The 21,908-nt window shown below is 34.8% G+C and overlaps 1 pseudogene; it reads left to right on the top strand.

The window, feature by feature from the left end:
• The first annotated feature begins 442 nt into the window (after positions 1 to 442).
• LOC127547691 (uncharacterized protein CLBA1-like) lies at positions 443 to 13,409 on the top strand (annotated as a pseudogene).
• Positions 13,410 to 21,908: the final 8,499 nt, after the last annotated feature.

The raw sequence follows: 21,908 nt of genomic DNA, 5'->3' as shown, positions 1-21,908 counted from the left end.
AGTTGGACTCTCTCACCCCGCTGCCCTTTCTAAAGCAGTACTTTTTTTTTAGTATAAGTGCTGCCGAAGCCAGCAACAAATCTGGTAGGGAACATGGTCAAAGATTATCTTGCCCTGCCCAAAACCAAAGCCAGTCAGAGAGGTTGAACATCTTCCAAAAGCCAAAAGAGCAATGAATAGCAGAGCTGGAAATCAAATTCAGGCTCTTCAATCAAATCCAAGACTTGAACTATTTCACTATAACTGCCCCTCCTGAGAGAGGTCAGCAAGTCTGTTTATTTTTAGAGGTTTATTTCCTCCTCTATAAAAGAAGAGAATTAGACTGAATTATTTCTAAAGACTCTTGGGGCTCTAATATTCTGTGAATTTCCATCTAAATTGAGGAAATGTTCTCTTCTACTTGCAAGAAAACAGATTTAATATAGTCAAGCTCTATAAAATAATGCAATTTATAGATGACGTGAATAAGAACTTACCCACTGGCTCCTTTGAAGCTTGTAAGGGTAAGTTTTAGGACAAATAAAAAAGTAATACTCTATCTAGCAGATAATAAACTTAAAATAGCCTGCATTTATGTAATAACTAGCATTTATATATCACCTTATATATAAAGTTGCAAAACACTTTGTAATTATTTCCTTTCATCTCATGACAACCCTGAGAGGTGCTATTGTGATTCAATTATTTCAGTTGTGTCCAACTCCTTCTTGGTAGAAATACTAGAATGGTTTGCTATTTCCTTCTCCAGTTCATTTTACAGATGAGGAAATTGAAATAAGCTGTGTTGCCAAAGCCCAGGATCATACAGTTAGTAAGTGTCTGAGGACATATTTGGAGTGAGCTAATCCAACTTGGCCCAGAGATGTTAAATAAACTTGCTCAAGATAATAAGTGGTACAACCAAGATTTCAAATCAGGGCTGGTGATTCTAATGATCTAAGTCATTCCTCCATCACTGTACCACCACAAGTGCAGCTTCCTTCTCTTTGGGGAGAACTATTCCAATAAGAAAACACAGAATGATTAAACTATATGATATTTCACAAGCAACATTTCTATTTGTAAAGAAGGTTAGAAAATAGATAATAATAATAATAGGTAACTATATTTATATGTATATTTATATGTAGTATTTTAAGCTTTTTAAAGTATTTTAGACATATTATCTCATTTAATAGTCACAATAACCTTGGAAGGTAGATGCTATTATTATTCCTATTTTACAGAGGAGGAATTTGTTTGCTTTTCAGTCACAAAATGCTAAGTCATCATAATTGTCAATTAGGAGATAGAGACTTCCTGGTTTAGGGGCTACAGGAGAAAACCAAGTTAGGAGGCAACAGTTCAGGTAGTGAGTATAGACACAGCTACTTAATTCACTGTACAATAATAATAATAATACTTTTTGATAGTTATTAGTTTTCTACTGTCATCCCAGTTATCTCATGAAAATACTGATACAAAATCTGGGAGGTTTAGTATGAAAAGGAGGCTCAGCTGCTGGGGAAAGTCTTTTGCAGCCCTAGGTTAGAGAATAGATTACCTAATTTAGGAAGGAGCAAGTAACTTTATCAAAAGCCAAAAGAAACTCCCTTATGCCACTGGGATTGTCAAGTGCTTTATAAGAGATGTAGTAACAACTATAGGAAATAGAAACTAAAGCAGAGACCAAATAGTGCAGTGGATAGAGCAGAAAAGCTTGAGTTCAAATCCAATTTTAGCTATTTTACAGCTGTATGATTCCTAACAAGTTACTTTCATCTCTGCTGCCTTGCTTTTTTCAAATGTAAAATGGAAATGATAATAATACCTACCTTGAAAGGTTGTTGTGGGGATCAAATGAGATAATGTACATAAAGTTCTTTGCAAAGTGCCTGACATACAGTAGGCACTATATAAATGTTTATTGCCTTCCCTACCCTAGGCCTCCAATTCACTGATACTATAGTCAAAAGATTTGGGTTCAGATCCTACCTCTGATATTCTGAGATATATGTGTAGAATACTCATAACTGTTATTAGTTTATGGCCTGAAAATATTTTTTTTTGAATACAGAGAGTACATACTTCTCTGGTACAAAGTATCATATTCTTTTAAACTATTTCCTCTCTCAGAGGTAAAAGAATATGGTACAAAGTATCAAAGAATATGATACTTTGTACCTCTCTCAGAGGAACTATAATTTTGTATGTTTGTATGTCTTCCATGTATCCACCTTGTCTACATGACCAAATACAAATTTCCTTCATTCAGAGGTAAACTAATCTAGGGTGAGAATTATTTTTGCCTTTCTTTGTATCCCCAGCATCTATGCAGAGGCAAGTACCCAGAAAAAGTTTAATAAGTGCTTCTCAACTGATGGCTTTATTGATTGATATCCCTATCTTGGAGTTGCAAGTACATGCATTATTAAAACTATCTTCCCTTCAGTTTCAACCAAGAAAAAAAATAAAACATTACTTTTTGCTATGTAAAGGTGAAAGGGGAAGTTCTCATTTTGTCATCTGAAAGGCTTAGTTTCATCAGACATATCTTCATTTTTTGGCTTTTCCAAGATGTTGCCACTAATAATGATTTTCATTGTGTTACACTCCTGCAATCATAGACATAAACAGTCAACCTCCAGTGAAATAGAATCTCCATTGTCTCTGAAAATTAATTAACTAAGATCCAACTCTTATTTTGATTGACTCTTCATAATTTCTGTCATTATAGATAATAGTCAAGCATATGTTAAATATCAGTTATAATCTATGCTCTCTGTGCTAACTTATAGGGAGGGGAAGGAAGGTTAAGGATGTAGTGTAATGAAGCTTTGGCCTAGGAGGCAAGAAGAAATCAATGTCTTTTTTCCTTATTGTAGATCTAGATCTACATCTTTCTGTGAGTTTTCCTGCATTGCTTAAGTTCAGCAGAACATCTATTTTCTACCAACTGTTATCTCCTAAATCACAACAGGAAACATTTCCAACCTATCTATGGGCCATGATGAGTTTCAGCTACCACATTTCATCCACATTCTTGTAAGTCATAAGATTGGTGGGTCCACACAATTCCTTTGGTTTCCAAGTCTGAAGTGTGTGCTAAATTTTATTTATGGATTTTTTTCCTGTCAGTTTGTGTTACTTATTTTCCTTCTATGTTGTTTTCTTTTCTTCAAATGTCCATACTGCTGTGTTGCTGTTTTCTTTGAGTGAATTATTTCACTCAGCCCAGAGTCATGTTCCAATGAATAAAGGAAGAACAATTTTACTCCTGTGTTCTGCAATTGTGTGACAGATGGGTCCTTATGGAGGAAGAAAAAAGAAGAAAAAAATGAAAAATGAAAATTGTTTCCAATACAAATATGCCATTTAATCTACAGAGAGGTGTTCTTGGGGAAAATAATGACAAAGTAAATTTTGGAAGCAGTTCACAAAGAGTTTATATTCATTCAACATTTTCTGAGAATGGAAATTAGTTTAAAACTTTAGAATGAAGATTTATCAGAGAAAAGAGGTTCATTTCAGGTAAATTAAAAAGATCAGAACAAATGATAGGGAATGATATGGAGCTTTGTTAAAGTAGAATCTCATCTAACTGCAAACTAATTTTTTAAGTTGCTGCTACCCATAAAATATGTTATTGGACCTTTTGCTTATAACTGAATATATTTTTATAACTGTTTTCCTTTTCAAATTTTTTATTTTTTTTAAATTATCAGACATGTGTTTTATTTCCCACTTACATTCAATCATATGAGGAGTATATAAGGGAAGGAGAAAGAGAAGAAAGGAAAGAAATCTGCATATTCACTCATTAGTCTATGTTGAGCGAGAAAGCAGACAGCATTTTTCTTTATCAGTCTTCTGAAATTATGATTGGTCATTAAGTTGATCAGAGTCACTAAGTCCTTCAGAATTGTTCATTTTTGCAATGGTGATATTATAGCTTAAGTTATTCTGAATCTATTTACTTCTTTTTAGTCTTTTCCAGTTTTAAAGTATACACATGTGTATGTATGTGTGTATGTATGTACACATACATACATACATATTCAAAATATATGTATATGTCTTTGCATGTGTATATATTTCACTCTGCATCAATTCATGTGAATCTTCCCAATTTTTCTAAAAGCATTCAGTTAATTTTTTATTACACAGTAGTATTCCATCACTTACACATACCATAATTTGCTTGGTCATTTGCCAATTGATGGGTATCCCTTCAGTTTTCAATTCTTTGCTACCACAAAATGAGTTGTTATAAATGTTTGCATTTATGGGCTTCATTCTTATTTCTTTGATCTCTTTGGGGTATCAAACTAATAGTGGCATCATTGAGTCAAAAGATATACACAATTTAGTAATTTTGGAGGGTATGGTTCCAAATTGCTCTGCAGAATGGCTGAACCCCTTCATAACACCATAGATACTAATGAAATATTTACTCACAACCTCTCCAATATTTCTCATTTTCCAGTTTTTTGTCATCTTTGCTAATCTGATCACTGTGAAATAGAATCTCTTGTTTTAGTTTGTCATTCTTAATGGCAATTGTTATTAATTATTTGGATCTACTTTTTTTATTACAGCAATTGATAGACTGATTTTTTCCTCAGAAAATTGCCTATTCATTTTCTTTCTCTTTAAAAATTGTGAATGGCTTTTATTATATTTTATATAATTGTACCTATATAACCTGTATCTGATTATTTACCACTTCAGGGAAGGCAGAGGGAAAGGAAGAAAGAAGGAAAAGAATTCAGAACTTGAAACTTTGAATAAAAATGTTTTTAAAAATTTTTAAAGAGAATGGCTTTTATTCTTCTTATAAATTTGAATCATTTCCCAAGCATCTTGAATGAGATCTTTATCAGAAAAATTTGCTACAAAGTACTTTCCCAATAACCTATGTCTCATAATTTTAACTTCATTGATTTGGTTTGTGCAAAAATGTTTTATTTTATATAATTAGAAGTATCCATTTTATTTGCTATGATTCCCCTCTATTCTTTTCCTCAATCATGAATTTTTCTCCAATCAATTTAACTGAAAAATAATTTCTTCCTTGTTCCTCTAATTTGTTTATATAACCCTTTGTGTATAGGTCATATATCCATTTAGAACATATCTTGATATATAATGTGAGATGTTGACTTGTATTTAGTTTCTGCCTGACTGTTGTGGAGATTTTTTCAGTTTTCCTAAGAGTTTTTGTAGAATAGTTCTTGCCTCATAGCTGAGGGTTAACCACACTAGAATAGGATTAAGCCTATTTGGATTAACTAAACACTAGACTACAATGCTCTTTTACTTCTGTATTTCATATAACTAATCTGTTCCATGATCAGTATCTCCATTTCTTAACCAGGATCAAATCCCATCAAAAAGAGCTATTATGGAGATAGGGATACCCAAGATATAAACCCATCTAGCAAATCCTTTTCTGCTCCTGAAATATTCATAATCTAGTGACAATCACTTGAGGGTCTAACAAGCATCATTCTCTCTCACTCACTCTTTTTCAGCTTTTTTCTCCCTTTCTCTGAATAAGCAATGAGATTCTGACAATTCACTCTCAATCTGTTTTCTTCTGAGACATAGGGACGAGTTTTTTGTTTTTTGTTTTTTGTTTACTCAGATGTTATGTGAAGGAAAAAAAGAACTAATAGAAGAAAGTTTCTCTTTCTTTTTTCCCCCAAAATGATCTTGTACAATTAATGCTGCTCTCTTTTTTCCCATTAAAATCAATAGTCCCCTATCACAACTAAATAAATCATTTTATAAGGTTGAGGACATTGGAAATTTCCAATCAGAATATAAATGCCCATTTGTTTGAGGATTTTATGGAAGGAATTCACGTTTCAAGCAAGCTAAATTGTCTCATTGCTTTTCTGTTTTGAAATTCCATGATCCCAAAATACTCTCTACAATATTCTATAATGTTATGATATTTCAAGTGATAGGAATTTATTGCCCAACAAAGCAGTCTATTTCATTTTTGGATTCTAATTGTTTGAAAACTTTTCCTTCTACTGGGCCAAAATCTACTTTCATTTCCACATATATCAACTGGAGCATTTAAGCTGGAAAGCACCTCAAAAATGTTCAAGTTTTTGACTCTTTTCAATTATGTGATTCAAGATAATTCCAATAGATATATGATGGAATCCATCCACATCCAGAGAAAGAACTATGGAGACTGAATAGGGATCAAAGCATAGTATTTTCACTTTTCTGTTATTGTTGTTTGCTTGTTTTTTCCTCATTTTTTTCTTTCACCTTGGGTCTGATTTTTCTTGTGCAGCATGGTAAGTGTGGAAATAGATTTAGAAGAATTGCACAAATTAAACCTATATTGGATGACTTGCTGTCTATGGGAGAAAGTCGGGAGAGGGAGGGAAAAAATTTGGAACATGAGGTTTTATAAAGGTAAATGTTGAAAATTATCTTTGCATGTATTTGGAAAAATAAAAAGCTACTAAAATCTGTTTAAATAATTTTAAAAATAAAATAAATTGTTCTGATGAGGAAACAAAGACCCAGAGGGGAAGTAGCTTATATAAGGTCAACAGGTACTAAATTGTAAGGCTAAGATTCAAGAGCAAGCGTTCCGAGACAAAAGAAGGCATTCTTCATAATCTTCTTTCTGCATTGTCTTGTTCTTTCTCTTGGAGCCAACATGAATCCATCTTCCAAATGACAGTATTGTCAAGAGAAGAGGTGTTATTTAGTATGGGAGCTAGGAGTAAGAACAGCTAAGTTCCAAGGTCAGTTCCAAAAAGGGTTAACAGCCTTGAACTTTTTACAGTGTAACATGAGATTGGTCATAGAAGATCTCCCTTCCTTATAGAGTTGCTATGAATACCCAATGAAATATCTTGGACTAACTAGAGGCTCTAGAGGCTGGCAAATCTGCTGGCTCATCTGACCTCTTAAAGCCCACAAGTTCATCATCTAGTGCACTTGAGCTCTTAACATTCATCCACCTAAAAGCAGGAAAGAATGAAATGAGACAGAAAAACGATCTTGCCAAAAACTTATGATTTCATGTTGGCCTGGGTGGGGAAAGCAAATTAAAGATTCTCTCTGTCTCTCTCTGTCTCTCTGTCTCTGTCTCTCTGTGTCTCTCTCTCTGTGTCTCTCTGTCTCTCTGTCTCTCTCTCTCTATGTCTCTGTGTGTGTGTGTCTCTCTCTGTGTGTCTCTTTCTGTCTCTCTCTCTGTCTCTGTCTGTCTCTATCTCTGTCTCTGTCTCTGTCTCTCTCTCTCTCTCTCTCTCTGATTCTTTTTTCTTCTTTTTTCTCTCTTTCTTCCTCTTTTCTGTTTCTCTCTGTCTTTCTCTCTGTGTCTGTCTGTCTCTCTCTATTTCTCTCTATGACTATCTCTCTCTCTTTCTCTTCCTTCTCCTCCCTCTTCTTCCCATCCTCCCCTCCCTGCACCTTTTTCCTTCTAATGGAAAGCTTAAAACAATCTTTGCCTTGATCAATATCACTGTTCCACCTCAGAACAGCCAATCAGAAAGGTTTGTCCACCACAGAGTAAACAGTCAGCAGTCTGTTTCCCCATACCTACTTTGACTCATCCCATGTCATCCATACTTTCAGAAGCAGACTCATCATCTTGTATTCATTCTTAGAATCAGTTTTCACACCCTTCTAGTTTATTTGATGTTTCTCATTAAATGTGACTAGACAGAATTAAACAGAAGGCTGCAGATGTTGTCTACCCAATACTTTCTGTAATCTGAATATTTTATTTCTATCAGGGAAACAAACCTAAGGCACCCTGACCATTTTGAACAGGCTCATTACATTTATTTCCTATTGAATTGGCTATAAAAACCTCAGGTCATCAGATTAGTGTCATAGATTTAGAAACATGAGAACTTGGTGCTCATCTCCTCCAACCAGAGGGACATATGCAAGAAGTTTTTGGTCATTTTTGTATAGGTTGCTATAGAATTAGGAACTTAAGCATCTTTAAAAATTGAGCCCAGATCTTCCATTTATCTTTATCATATTTCTTCTTGTTGGTTTTGTCCTCACATTTTGGGAGGAGGGGTATGTTAGGAAAAGAGGACAGGTTAGCATATAAGAAGCAGGTGTTCTGTGAAAATTAATCTAATTGAGATTTTATTAATTCTGCCAGAAAATTTCAGAAAGATTCACTCCATTCACTATAAACTAGTTAGGACATTCTAGACTGTAGTTTAAACAGAAAATGTCTTTTTTCTTCTCTCTCTTCTGCCAGACTGTCAGAGAAATGCTGCAGCAACAAATCAGAGGCAGAATGTTTCTTGTACTTTGTGCCTTCATTTGACAGCTAATATTGTGTGGCACAGTACAGGACTGGCTGAGCCATTTGTTCTTATTGACACGTTAGCTTTTCTGGAGTAACAATAAACAGTAAAGGCTTTAATTTTAGATTAAAATGTGTGGCCAGCATCTATTTGTGAAAACTATAATTAACATGCCACATTTCATCAGAGGAGAAAAAGATAGAAGTGACAACATAGGTGTGCTTGTGTTAGGCAGAGTGACTATTACAATAAATAAGAAAACACCTGAAAACATTCTTTACAAGTCATTCCTTACCATGGATCAATTCAATAGGAAGTTCTTTCCTTTCCATTATGGGCCATAATTACCAATGTTATAGGTTGTGGAAGCTGGAAGGGGGTGGGGAGAAAAAGGACTAAATAATTTAAATGTAAAAAAGACAAAAAAAAACTTTTTGCAGAAAATTATTCCATATAACATGGGAATTTTCACTTCTGCGTAATCTTCCCCCAATGCCCAATTCTGATACTGAGTATTAAGGAATCATAGAATGTTGATATAAAATGAGACTATAAAAAAATCACCTTGTCCAACAACATTATTTTTTAAGGCAACAGCAAGAAATGATGAAATTACCTAGTCAATTCAGTAAATATTTAAGAACCTACTATTGTACTAAATACTTTTATTTTTGTTATTCAATCTTTTTCAATCTAGTCCAACTCTTTGTGATTCTATTTGGGGTTTGCCTGGCAGAGATAATGGAGTAGTTTTGCCATTGCCTTCTCCAGCTCATTTAAGTAATGAAGAAATTGAGAAAAACAGGATTAAATGAATTGCTCAGGGTATAAGCACTGGGAATACACAGAAAAGCAAAAGATAGTACCAGTCCTTAAGAAGTTACAATCTAATCTACCCAAGGTCACATAGCTTATTAGTGACAGAGCTGAGATCAAAACCTAGATTTCTAACACAATGATTTTTCTATTATTACTTGGCTGGCTCCCTTGGGGAAACAGTTACTTTCCGTGACAGCAATCTCAAGATGTAAGGGTATGTCGGGAGGGGAGTGTGTGTGCTTGTGTGAACCCCATGTGCACTTTTTAAGCAGAATGTAAGCTTCTTGAAGGCTGAAATTGCATCTTGTTGATTGCTATCTCCTTCCAACTCATAGCATGATGCTTTGCCCATCATGTACCTAAAAATATACACCAATCCCAAAAATTTCTTAATTTTTTGTGAAACAATTGAGGCTGAGTGACTTGCCCATTGTCACACAACTAGTTAGCATCAAGTTCTGAGATCAGGTTTGAACTCACATTCTCCTGATTCCAGAGCTGGTCCTCTAGCTACTGCTCCATTTCTAGCTTTTAAAATTATAACTTATTATAGCTCAGAATTAAACCACTTAATTTGATAAAATTTAAATTAAATTTGAAGATTTAAAATTTAAGCCATTAAATTTGAGAAAATTAGAAATGTTTAGGATCAATCAGCATGTATTGTTATAGAAAAAAAATAGCTTATATAAGTGAAAAGGAGAGTGAGTCATGAAGTTAAATGACAGATAGCCTGAGTGTTTACTATGTGGTTATTTAAAAAGCAGAGACAATAAGGAACTTGGTTTATTGATTTGAGCATTTGTGAAAGATTTAAGGAAAAAATATAGGATAAGTATTTGATAGAATAAGTAAAAGTACATTGTGAAAGGAGTTTCCATACCAATAAAAATCATGGCTCTATCAGAATGCTGAAGTAATCTTCAGTTCAATAAGCCATGGATATCTTTATGCCCTTAGTAGACATTTGAAGGGCTCTCTCATCTGTAGCCTCTCCTACTGTGTAAAGCAGCTCTTCCTTTTGTGTGTACTATAATCTCTACAAACTTCAAGATAGTCCCCTAATACAAATATTATGGAATTGGATAATTTTCAGTTCACATAATTCACATTCTTCATGATTTCATAAAATAAAATTTTATATCAGCTTGCCTTTTCAGATAAAAATAAGGATTGTTTTTTAGTAGAATTATAGAATCATAGAAAGATGGAACTATTTAAAAGCCTAATCCAAGACATTCATTTTTACAAAGAAACTGACCTTTAAAAAAATAATAAATAAATCACATTTGAAAGGTTGCTCTCAAGAAGAGCCACATGGTACAGTGAAATGAGAGTTGAATTTGGAATCAGAAAACTTGAGCTTTATCTCCTATGCCACTGTGATCTTGAGCTTAACTTCCCTATAGTCTTTTTCCTCATCTATAAAATAGAAGGTTGTACTAGACGACCATTCATGGTCTGAATTTTTTGACTCTGTGATTGCCCTTAAGAAAAATTACTAGAATGGAGAGTTAACACATGGGATTTGGTGTTAAGCCTTGCTGTTGACTCTTTGTGATCTCAGAAAGATACTGAGCCTCTTGGGGCCCTCCTTTTTTGTTAAGAACACTTCAATCTTTTTTCCCTATTTGTATTAATATTTTTTGTTTTTATGTTGCCTTTATTTACAAATGTATTTTTACTTTATACCTTGCCCATAAATTCATCCCTTGTAACAAAAATTAGAAAAGAAATGGGGAAAGAGGAAGCAGGTCAGCAAAATTAAGCCATATAGCAGTTGAGGGCTACTTTGCGAACTTCTATGAAAGTGAAACGCCACCTCTGCAAAAAAGAAAGGAAAGTTCATTTTCTCATTTTTTCTGGTTATTAAATTTATACAGAGTTTTGGTATGAATTATTTTGTTCTTTTTATCTATGTTGTGGTAATCATGTATTTGTCCTAATTTCTCCATTTCTAACAGCTATATCCTTTGTGTATTATCTTCTCCCACTAGATTATAAGTTCCTTGAAGGCAGGGACCATTTGTTTTTAGTTGTATTCGCATCCCCAACAATTTATACAGTGCTTATTTTCACTAAATTAAATAGAAATGGTTTCGCACAAGAAGATAATGATTTTCAGACTCGAGAGGTAGCCTTATGGTGAAGAAAAACGGTGCAGACTTTGAAGTGATTACACATGAGATTGTATCCCTGGTCTGATTCTTACTACCTGTGTGACATTGGACAAGTCACCACTGCCTTCTCATGGGCCTATTTTTATATCAGTCTATGTGGCTTCCAGCATTGATCATGTAGGAAAGAGATCAAGGTAGAGGAGTATGTATGTGAGTTGAGGAATAGAGCATGAAAGACAGAAGTTAGGGGGAAAGGTGAGGCAAGAATTGGGGGGGAGGGTCCTATACTGCTACTTGGTTCTGCCTATCATAGAGAAAGACAATTTTCCATCAATTTCTACTGGAAAAGAAGATGGACAGATCTTCTCCCTGCCTTTCTACCCCCAGAGAAGTCAGGATGGGAGAGAAGGCTAAAAAGCTGAATAAAAAGGTTCATACACTTTTTGAGTCCTTTCCACTACTTAAAACCTAACTAATTCACATCATCTAACTTTCCTGGGTCTCAGTTTCCTCATATGTGAAATTAAAGCTAGATGATTTCAGGGGTTCTTCTAAATCTAAATTTATGATCAGAATAGACAAATAATTATTTATGTCCTTACTGGGAGTCTATTTCTCAGCACCTCCCAAAGGCTTAAGGGCATCATTGCACCTTCTAAGTTCTGAGTTAGTTTCAAATCAAGGAACATTAACAATAGAAATCTGCTTCCTCTTTTTTTGTCATTTGATTCATCCCTCTCTACCCATTTTCAAGGTTTATTTATTCTGTCTGAAGCTAAATGGGAGAAGAGTGAGTTATTATCAGTTTTGACAAGTTACATGCCAATTTATGCTCTCTGCATTACAAATACTAGGAAATAAGGTGATATTAAGAAAAAATATATTGCCACAGACAAATAAGAAAATGGCTGCCTACTTTTCTTCCTCCTCCCCCTCTCCCCACAGAAGGTTACCTTCTTCTTAGCCCGGCACCCCCAGAGTCCCATCTCCCCCTCTCATGTGCCTCAGTGTTGCTGACTCTCCTGAACTAACTCCAAATGGTATAACTCTTTAGCAGACTGGCTGTGTGCCATTCCCTAAAAGAAAAAGCTGGGCTCCCTGAAGTGGGTTTTTGTCCCCTCCTTCCTTCTAGCAAACGAAGAAGTAAATGACCCCTCAGGATGAACATCACTGATTCCTCTTTGGTACCAGAGTGGTTGGTTTGTTTGTTTCTTAATTTCCCCCAAAGATTTCCTTGCTAAAAAGCAGGACAGATTGTCAGTGGGATCTCTCTTAGAAACCTGGTGGAAGTGGTAGAAAGGGGTTCTGTTAGCAAGCCCCACAAAGGGAACTATAGAAATTATGTGCTTCTGAACAAAAGCTGGGTCGTTTCACTCTGCCATGACTGAAAAGCAAGGTAAGAAATGCAGCTGTCCTCTCTTCTGAATGGGAACCTGGTATTTCTGACAAGAGCTACTTGGTTTCCATAAAATGCAACAGTTCCTGGGGTGACTTTGAAGGCTTCAGGGAGGCTTCTGACAAGACTTACACAAGTCAGAAGCAAATCGGCAGCCCAAGGGATAGATGTGAAAGTGATCTATTTTTCAATAGCTATGTCTCAATCCTTAGATAGTCTGCAGTCTGACAGTATAAGGGAACACTGCTGCTGTTTCACCTACTAAAGCTAACCTCAGCTTTGAGAATGTTTTAAAACTTGTCTTTCAAGAAGTACAAATCCAACAAATAACTGAGGATATTTACACCTTACACCATTTTCTAGAAAAGCAAAATGAAGAAAGCACTAGCTGCAAACCTGTTAAAAAAAAAAAAAACACTTTTGTTCTGCATTCCCAAAATTCTGGAGGATCCTTTAAGATGAAGATAGCATATCTAATCCAAGATACCTCTGGAGTAAATCTCATTTCCAAAAGCAATTTCTTATTTATTCTTGGAATAGATGCTGCTCAAGAAGATCTTCCCAGAGGTAAGAATCACATTCTGAAAGATTCTGACCTGAAAGAGACTGAAGAGTTAGTAGAAATAAATGGTTTTAATCTCAATAATTGCAAGGCACTAATTCAGACTAAGCTCTCTGGCTCCTCAGTTCTCACACATGAGCTTGTTTATGTACAACTTGTTTTTGAAGAAGATTCCTTCCAGTAGAAATATGCTATATATAACAGTTCCAAGAAACAAAATCTTTTGACTGCCTAGAATCTAAAAATGCATTTTTAATAATGATGTGTGCTAAAGAAAAAAATAACTTACCCCTTTTGTTACATTTTGCTACTGATTTGGTACTGGAAATTGGAAACCATAGAGAACAGATAGACCAGAAATTCTTAGCTGTATTTTCTTGTGACTATTCATTTGCATTAGAATTAGTCATGGGTTAAAAAAAAAATCACTACTCCTTTGAAGAGCTCTTTCCATTTTTAAATGCAATATCTTCTTTGTTGTTGTTCAATTGTTTCAGTCATGTCTGGCTCTTAACAACCCCAATAATTTGCCATTTCCTTCTCCAGTTCATTTTACAGATGAGGAGACTGAGATAAATAGGGTTAAGTGATCTACCCAGGCTCGGACAATTAGTAAATGTCTGAGACTAGATTTGAACTCACTTTCCTAACTCTAGGCCTGGTCCTCTATCATCATGATGTGATTTATGAGAGTGATTGTTAGTTTCAAAACATGTATTTAGTGTTCACTACCAAATGGAGTTTGGTCATGTGAAGGATTCACAATGGCCATTCTCTTTGGCAAAAGGTAGGTTTACTTAGGGGAAAAGCTTACAGACAAAATGAAGAACTACAATAAACAACTAGAATGGTAAATATGAAATAGAGCTGGAAAAACATATAGTTAGCAAAGAAAAGTGTTTCACAATTAATAATGGAAAACACAAGTAGCCTAGTGGAGTTGGAGTCTGCTCTTAGTTGACAGGCTAAATCCATAGAGGATTTAAGCACTCTAAGAGTTAGCTCTAAGATGGAGAAAGACACTATGAGGCAGAACGCAGTAGTGGGCTTAACCAAAAGGGCTCAACAAAGACAGTGTGAGCTGTGGACATATATATTCAGGAAATTTAACCTCAGGGCTTTAACATAACTTAGATTTTTGGCTGGACACAGCAAGGTAGGCTGCCCATAACTTCCACAGAGGGTAAGATGAGAAGGTTAAACTGATCCTTCATCAATGCCCTTCCCTGCTTTCCTCAAGGAGTAATTTTGTCAATATTTCAAGCTCTCTCTGCTAACCCCACTAGCAAAGACTTCTAGAAAATTTGCTTTAATTTTCAACTTTAATTAATCAACAATTGCCCAGGCAAAGTCTTGAAAAAGGAATACACTGATGATTTAAAATTTAGGAATTTTTGATAAAATTGCTGGACTTCCTAAGGTAACTATTGGAGATATAGGTTTTGGTAGCCTGCCTCTGGAGTTCATTCTGTGACAAATGAGTATTTCTCTCTTGTATTTAATAACTAATTATTGTATTAGGGCCAAGGTTTTTCCCTTTTCTTATTTCCTCATTCAGAAAAACCAATTTTGGGGGGAAATCTTAAGTAGAGATTTATCCAGACTAAGATCTAATTAGATAGTAAAAGAAATTCTCAGTTTGAGCTAATGTGCATTCCTGTTCATTATGTTTGCTCAGACAAGTCTAGGAAAATGTTGATTCTCCTTTTTGTCAGATAGGTAATATCTTTGAGCAAGATTTAGGTGATTTAAATCTAGTACTCCCAAACCCTTACTCTCATTGCAATATTTATTTTCTCATCAATTGTTAACCAATCAGAGTCAATTTCCACCCTTGAGGAATATCTACTCTTTGAAGGGCATATAAACTGTGAATCCATTACCATGAGAGGTCTTTAGTTTAAGAGAAACAGCCAAAGGACCATCCTTTTATTAGTAAACATTCTAGTTTTATTAATAAAAAGATTAAATTACACAGTCTCTCAGAACTTTTTTAACAATTACATTTCCATGATAAAGACACAACTTGAGAAATTGAAAATGGCTGAAAGAAAAAAACCCAGCTCTTCAAATGGTTCCCCAATATCTTAACTCATTTGTTTACCTTTTGTTGATAACTAATAGAAGCAACATTTTTAGGAAGGGTTCCAGCTGTGACTAGATATGCCAAAATGTGAATATTTTCAGGGTCAGCCTGTTCTGCATAATGATTTTCTTTATTTTCGGGTGATACTCTATCACTAAGCCAGGATAATGTTGTTGTAGAGATGACTGTTTAAATACTATCAATCTTTTTTGGACTATATTAAGTTATTGTTCATAATAGGTTTAAAATATTCAAGAGGAAGACAAAAGATACTTCCTCAAAGTATTTTACTCATAACTTAAGCTGTTTTTCCCTAAAATATTTTGGGTTTTTAGGGGTCTTTCCGGAGACACCTCAATTTTTGGCTTGAACATAAAAAACAATGCTATATGTTCTGCACTAAATCTTGGACAACTTGACATTTTCCTAAGTAACTGCTGATCTTGACAAAGCTGCAATCACAGACAGTTTTATTCCATTTTAAACTTTGTTTTATGGAACATTCAAATGAAAACTTTCTTCATGTCTCCAGTGAAGAAATCATTCCTTTTTAAAATGGAAGAAGCCAACAAATCCACATTGATTTTTGTAGCATTTTATCAAATAAAGTTCACTGAATATAAACTTGAGGAAAAAAAAAAAAGACAGTTTCCTAACTCCTCCATTATAAAAGAAAATGGTTGAACTACAGGGATTCATAAAGATCTCTGCCAACTCTGAATGTTCTTAATTCTCAAATTTTCCACATTTTAGACTTATGAGACTATTGCTTTCTACCCACCCAAGATGGGTTTTATAACATGTGTCTCACCTAATATCATTAATTCCTTCCATGAAAAATGCAACAACATTAGGTGAAATATCACTACACAATTCATTTAGTCCCATTGGAATAACTATACTTCTAAATTCATAGGGTCTTAGAGCATAAAATAACCTCACAGGTTATCTGGTCCAGTCCCTACTGAAACCACACATTCTGCAGAAATCTGGGACAAATATGCATAGTCACTGAAAACCTTCAGTGTCAGATAATTTACTTGTGCCCTGGGGGCAGCCCAGTCCATTTAGAGACAACTCTAGTTATTAGAAAGTGATTAGATTATACCAAAATCTGTAGCTTCTATTTTAACTAGGCACGTGTTTTTATCTATGTATAGATTAGGTATAATTTATATTATTTAAAATGCATCAATAGCCATATATTTGCTTACTTCTAAGCTTAGCTATTCTCTTCTGCCCACTTACATTGATGTATGTGGTCCTCCTACCATTTATCTCTGCCAATTTAGCATTTTATTACTTAAGAAAATAGAAAGTATAATTATTGCTTTTTAATTCAACAAAGAGCTCACATAATCTTTTGTATCATTTACCCACTGATTGGGACTATTATTTGCAATTAACCAAGACATATTATTCAATTAATTATGTGTGTACATGAATGTTGTGGAAAGGGGAAAGATGGGAGAGAAGATATGATCTGTTAAATAAGAAAAGATTATTATATTCCCTAATTTCCAAATTGGAACTTTCTGGAAACATTTTGGATTTCCCCATTTGTCTTCAAGATGAGATCCCAAAGGAGTTTCTAGAGATTGCCAAGCCTTTTACTTGTACCATTACTAATACAAGCCCAAAAGGCCTTACCAAGTCTGAAACTTTGATTACTATTCAGTCACTCAAGATGACTTATCATGGGAAGGAACTAAAAAAACTGAAATTTTTCATGAATCTCTATGCGGTGATTATTTTCTAGCCCATTATTCTAAAGTCTGGTGTCTATGTCTCTTCCTTAAAGTGCTAGGGTAACCTGAGAGATTTGTAAATGTCTCTTTTGTAATGCCAAGAGCTTGAGCCTCCACTAGTTATCAGTTCCATTTAATAACTTAACATCTATTCTATTTTACAAAAAAGACATTTGCTTTAGAGATGTAGTAAGAACAAAAGAGCAAACTGTTTCCCCCAATAACTCAAGAGAACATTCTCTTCTATCCTATATCAGTCTCTGGGGAGAGTGGGGTCAAACTGTGTAAGTAAGTTTAATGAACACCTGTTGAGTGTTATAGATTCCTTAGTGTGAAATATTTCTTTTAAATCCAAATCAGGAAAATCCCAGATTGTGTGACTGTGTTTAGCTTGAGTACACATCTTGGTTGACCATTTTTGTCATCTCTTTTCTTGATAATCCTAAATGTTAGTATTCTTATCAGTGGATGAGAACTTTAAATTATCACACATAAAAATCCATTGCCATGTTCTACCCATTCCCAGAAGAATCCAACTTCTCTAAGGATAAGGATAAGGACTTTTTTTTTTTTTTTTTTTTTTTGGTGTCTTACCTTCAGTATCCAGAGAAGTTTTGTTTTGTTTTGTTTTGTTTTAGGAAATCTGTCTTTGATGAGTAATTAGTAAAAACTAATTGCTGATAACCTTGATTTCTTCACAGTGGGCACTACCTCCTTCCACCATACCTGAGGTGATGAACACTTAGTCTGATAATAATTAACATGTAAATAATTCTTAGAGATGACTCCAATCAAATCCTACCATAAATGGAAAATATGTGGAACTCCCAATAAGCATGGATATAGTAGTGAGCATGGATCTGGAAGTCAAGACACCTCCCCTATTATGATTTGAATCAAAACATAATGACTTAAAATTGATGCATTGTAGATTTAGAGTTGTAAGGGCTTTAGAGGTCTTTTAACCCAACTCTTTCATTTTAGAAATGATATACTTAATAAATTTTTTTTATTTGACTTGGATTGGATCAAAAGGAGTCTTATATGATATTTTATTATTGTTGTTGAGTCACATTTAATATTAATTATTGACAGGCCATAACATTTACTTTATTTGAGGAAAGTTTCACAACCCTGTGAGAATTTAGTATAAGTATTATCCCCATTTTATAAATGGGAAAAATGAGGCTAGGAGAATGTTAATGATTTGTCTAATGTCATTAAGCTAAGAAGTGGCACAACTGGGACTTGAGCCCAAGACTTCTGATCTCAAGTTCAAGCTTATCTCTACTTAGAAATATGTGACTAAACAGAAATATATATATATATATATATATGTTGAAATTTTCCAGTTATATTTTGCTGTCTAAACTCTTCTATCTGCTCATATGTGTGTGACAATAGAGAGAATAAAAACTTTATAATTTAGATACAATATTATTTCTTCCTTTTGCCAAATAAATAATCCAATTTCTATCTAGAGAAAAGATAAATGATATAAAGAAAGAACATTCTGAGACAGTTCCTGACACAGAAAAGAATAAATATGAGACAATTCTGAGAGCTTGGGATGACTTTGATCTAAGGGTTAACTAAAATAATTCAGGCTCTGATTGCACAGTTGTTGTTCTTATCTGATTCGAAATTGTCTCAATTGTTCTACTTTCCTTCTGAGAGCAGAAGCCTCAAGTGATAATAAATAATATTTGAATAGGTCTTATTCACAGCCCTAATCAAATTCCACAAGTAGAAAATATTCTTCCTGGTAAATGTTTGCTTTAAATCTAAACGAAATACATTCCAACAAGCATGGATATGGTAGAAAGAGCATGAGTCTCAAAATCAAAAGACTAGCCTGGTTACTAATCCTTGCAGTATCATTTTAAGTGTGTTAAAATCTAGCTGGGCTTCAGTTTCCTGACCTGTAAAATGGAGTGGGCAGAAAAGGAATTGAATGAGATTATTTCTACATCTATTCTAGCTCTGAAGTGATGTGATTCAATAAATTTGAAGAAAAGTAAAAATAAAGATGGCAATGACTTGACTGCAAGGTCAGGAATGCAAAGCAAAGTCAACAACTCCATTCTTTGCTCCTAGTGGTGGTAAGTATAGCTTTAGGATCATTGCAAGCTTCTGGTGCTATCTTCCAAAGGTATAATGGGACTTAAAGGGATTTACCCTCTCCAATTTAAGTCAAATGAGCCTGAGCAATTGCACATAAAGGAAGTATAGAATCTGTCAAAACACAAACAAACAAAATCAGTTTGACTCAAGGGATTCCGATATAATTGAAGAGTGCTGGTACTCAAGTCAAAGAGTTGGTTTAAATTGCTCACACTGTGTGACCTTGAACAAGCTACTAAACTAACTCATGACGTAAAATAAAGGTTGAGGCTAATATAGATTGATGTTCTTTCCCCGTTCTGAATCTATGGGCCTGTGATTCTTTTTTATGCTGGCTGAATGCAGCTGTGGACCTAACTTTCTCACACACAAAAAGCTAAAATAGCCCCAGGTGATGACCATCTTCCAAAAAAACTATGAGCAGTCCCTGTGGTTGACAGAAAAAGTGACCTAGCATCAAAAATTATGCAGAGAAGCAACAGAAGACAGCAAGCAGATCAGTGGAGACAAAATCTAACAGTTAAGTAAAGAAAGTAACCTAAAAGTAAATGTCAACGGAAGCTCTGTGGAGAAGCCCCCAAATGACAGATTCAAGAAAGGGAGATGATTAATCTGGAACACAACCCCAAGAAGTGTCCCTCTTTCACCAACAGTTCGTAATAGTTTGGTATATTGTCGCCCTGAACAAAGGTCAGAGATTTTCTTTTCTTTTCTTTTCTTTTTTTAATTAAGGTATTATATTTAATCAATGTAAAATTTGGCTTGGTTTTATAAAATAGAGTATGGATGGGGGCTTGTGAGGTATGGATTTGAAAAGATGTTAACTCAAAGAATTGTATCCTTTCTGGTTTCATAGCCAGGACATAGTATATATAAAAGAGGGAATTGTGAGTAGTGAATATGTATCAATCATCTGTAACCAAGCTCATTCTCCTAGCCCCAAAAAAGGGTTGTTCAGCAGCAAATATCATACATGACAGGCAGGTGTTGAATGCACATAAGATTTGGTTAAAGGGGAAAGAAGAAGGTATCAGAGGATGTGAGGTAGAAGGATAAGGAGAAGGTTCAAAGGTAATAAACAGAGTGCTTTCAAAGAACAGCTTTTTCACTGTCTTCTAGGGCTGAGATTGAAAAGTGTTTAAAGGAGCAATAGGAAATAGGGTATATCAACCTTCCTTTAGTTTTTCCATCAACAAAAACAGGCTCACACTCAATTATTGCATCTGACAGGGCAGAATAATGAATTTACTCATGACATGGCAATAAGACTGGGTCATAGCCTAGACAAGATGAAGTACTTTATTGTTCAGAAGGAACAAAGTAGAGAGAGCCAGTCACAGAACTTCAAAATGCCACTGTCAGGATCAATATTACTCTAGCCTTCTGTTTAACTAACTATATAGAATCATGGGATAATAGATTTAGACCTGTAAGGGACCTCAGATATTAGTTAGTTCAACCCCTTTATTTTATATAAATAAATTTCAAGACTTATTCTCCAAAGTTATACAATGTTGGAATCTGATCCCAGGTTTTCTAACTATAAATCCAGCTTACATTCCACTTCACTTTTAGCCTTTTAGTTACTTGGTAGAGCAGGAATGCTATTATCACATATTCTTATCTCTAAGAGGCTGAAGTACCTGAAAGCTAAGATACTAAATAGAAGCCTCTGCTTACAGCTTTCTGCTGTTTCTGGCTACAGCCTTCCACCACTTATTCCCTTGATTCCAATTCACAGTCAAATATATTGTAAAGGAGATTCTTGGTCAGACGCGAGTTAGACTCAAAAATCACTAAACTCTCTTTCCACTATGGGATTCTGAAATTCTATGATTTATTGGAGTCCTGGTATTTCTTGGAGTTAATTTTTTTTATTTTTATGTACACAATACAGTCATGTATTTATAATATTTCCAAGAAGACACAAGTGTTTTGTGGAGACTGAGAGAGAAGGTTGAGAAGTTCTTGTTCAGTTTTCAGTTGTGTTCAATTCTTTGTGAGACCTGCGGCCCAATTGTCTGTGGGGTTTTCTTGGCAAAGTACTGGGGTGGTTTGCCATTCCTTCTCCAATTTTAGGTAGGTGGGAGTTAAGTGACTTGCCCAGGCTCACATAGCTAGTAAGTATCTGAGATCAAATTTGAACTCTTATCTTTCAAACTCCAGTCCCTGTGTTCTACTCATTGTACCACTTAACTGCCCCAAAGGTGGAACACTTAGGTGGATTTTGATAAGCAGAAAGCGTTTGACCTAATAAAATCGGGTACATCGGCAAAATAAACTCCCAATTAACACCCACCTTTGACAATGCTTTCTTCTCATGGGATAAGCTGTTGGAACTAGGCTATTATTTGCTTTGAACTGATTCTCAAGTTTTCTCATCCAGGTTAATAGGAGTCTGACTTGTATTTGTCACAAATAACTCAACCATAGGAATGTTACTCTGACCTTCACAAACTTAGCTAAGGGAAGGATATTGTGGCAAGCAGGACAAACCGCTGACTACTCCAAATCTCATTATTATGGCACGTACCTTCCATTATAAACTCACATCCGGGGCTGCCAGAGGCATGGAGTGAAAGTACCCACATTAAAAATGCAAAAAGCACAGAGCATCCCTCAGGCCACCTTCTCAAACTGCCCTGAGAGCCCCTGACTCTACCCCACAGACTTTTAGACTTAGTTATGATCCAAATTTCTGATCAATAAGTACATAGTGGGAACAATATTATATGATGATCCATTCTGATGGATGTGACTCTTTCCAA

Source organism: Antechinus flavipes, chromosome 1 (genome assembly GCF_016432865.1).
Source record: "Antechinus flavipes isolate AdamAnt ecotype Samford, QLD, Australia chromosome 1, AdamAnt_v2, whole genome shotgun sequence".
NCBI classification, from domain to species: Eukaryota; Metazoa; Chordata; class Mammalia; order Dasyuromorphia; family Dasyuridae; genus Antechinus; species Antechinus flavipes.
The sequence above is the reverse complement of the archived record's forward strand: the minus strand, read 5'-3'. Positions and strand labels throughout refer to the sequence as shown.